The sequence below is a fragment of the Euprymna scolopes genome, chromosome 18 (assembly GCF_053919585.1).
Source record: "Euprymna scolopes isolate OS-2025 chromosome 18, ASM5391958v1, whole genome shotgun sequence".
Lineage (NCBI taxonomy): Eukaryota > Metazoa > Mollusca > Cephalopoda > Sepiida > Sepiolidae > Euprymna > Euprymna scolopes.
In genome coordinates, this window is record NC_136499.1 from 68031744 (window position 1) to 68034122 (window position 2379).

Sequence of the window (2379 nt, forward strand, 5' to 3'; positions counted from 1 at the left end):
TATTCAGCGTCCAAGAAATATAGGCCACTGGCAAACTGGAACGTCTGTGAGCATCCGGTGTATTATTTGGAGCTGTCCCTTTTGAGAGAAGTTCCGTGTTCGAAGTGGTCTGTCTACATTGGGTATATAGTGTTTAAAACTTGTTATTACATGTAATCTTATTTAGTTATGGAGTTAGCTAAAAAGCGATGGGTCACTGCACTTCTCCGTGTAAAGAGCAGTCGATTGATGCTTGAACTGTTGTCAGAGACCGTTCGTACACCGAGATACATCGTCTCAAAAGAAAGAAGAAAGAAGAAGAAAGAAGAAAGAAGAAAGAAGAACAATTGGCCATTGTTGTACCTTTTTTTTTTTTTGCTCTCTTTTGACATTTTAACCGACGTTCTGACACTCGCTGGATTCGTAAGACGCTTCTCTGTAAGAATATGAGCTTTTTGAAACTTACAAGTTGATTTTAGTTGAGATTTGGATAGTTTTGTTTTGTAGGCGTATATAGGCGTGTACGGGCCATCCCTATATAGAGAGTGCTACCGCCTCTCTGATATATATATATATATATGTGCACTTGATTTTCTGTAAAAGAACGTATATATATATATATATATATATATATATATATATATATATATATATATATATATACGAGGGCGTGCAATAAGTAATGCCCCTGAACCACTTCTAGTTGTCTGATCTAGCTGTATCTGCATGTGCAATGATTTATATCTCCACGGGTTATGTGGCAGATTACAGCTGTGAACTATTTGTGGTTTCTGTTTTACAGGTGTTTAAACTGAATCAGGTGTGAAATGGAGCCTGTTTAATGTCGAGCAGTGATCCGCTTTTTGTATTTGATAGGACGCACATCACAGGAGACTTTTGATGAAATGAAAGAAACTTATGGTGATAATGCTCCACAATATGACCTTGTATAACGCTGGCATCGTGAATTCAAACATGGCCGGAAGTCTGTGGAAACAACTCCCAGACCTAGTCGCCCCCTTCTGCCATTGATGAGGCATCTGTCCGTCAAGTTGAGGCTGTCATTTTGGAAGATCGGCGCATTACTATTCGCCAAAAAGGCAAAGATATCAAGATTAGTACAGGGTCTGTGGGCACTATAATTCATGACAATTTCCATATGCATAAGGTGTCTGCCAGATGGATTCCCAGGTTGCTCACACCATTCCAGAAGCGAGAACGCGCCGAGTACTCGAGGATGAATTTGGAGATGTGCCAAGAAGATGAGTCAAAGTTTTTCAAAAGACTGATTACACAGGATAAAACCTGGGTCCATCACTATGATCCAGAAACCAAAGCCCAGTCAATGAAGTGGAAGCACTTGGACTCACCACCTCCAAAGAAGGCAAGGGTACAGCCCTCCGCTGGCAGGTCATGCTCACAGTCTTCGTGGACCAGGACTGAGTAGTGATGACAGATTTCCTGGTAAAGGGTACCACAATTACAGGAGCCTATTATGCTCCACTTTTGAGGAAATTAAGGGAAGCTATCAAGATCAAGAGGCGGAGTAAGATCAACAAAGGTATCCTCCTCCTGCAGGACAACGCTCCGGTCCACAACTAGCATGTCGCCAGATAAGAAGCGCGGTCGTATGGTTATGAAATCCTCCCTCATCCTCCCTACTCTCCTGACCTTGCCCTCTCTGACTTTCACCTCTTCCCAACCGTGAAGTTGTTTTCGAAAGGAAAGCGTTTCCCAAATGATGCAGCCTTGATTTCTGAAGTCACGTCGTGGTTGGAGCACCAACCTGGGGTGTTCTACAAAAAACGGTCTCCAGAGCTGTATCAAATGATGGGAAAAATGCATAACTCTGGGTGGTTCCTATGTAGAGAAAGATTATAACTGTGTCAAGTATCGTTGCTCTACTGCTATGGGAAGTAGGTCAGGGGCATTACTTATTGCACGTTCCTCGTAAATATAAATATGTAAATAAATTCAATATTATCTCTACAATTCTATAAAACGTACTAAGTGTGCATGTGTATATGTGTCTCTGTGAGTTATTTCTATATGAACTCCAAAACTGTTGGAGCCAATTTTTATGAAATTTAGCATGAAGGTACTTTATGTGACTGCCACTGTTCTTAGATTGGATCAGAATATCTCCGATAAATATCGATAATCGATAATCGAAATAATCCGATGAACGGAAAGGACAGACGATTTTGACCAAAGTTAACACTTTACACAGCCTAAATCAAACGTGTAACTTAAGAGTTTTATTACCACACCAGCCAAAAATCCTGACATAAAATCAACAGTAGATTCTTTGATACGACAGGGACACGTTCGAAATAAACGTTTTTGTTTAGAGCGCCATGATACTCGACTTTTAAATGTTCATTCAGGTCATTTTATATT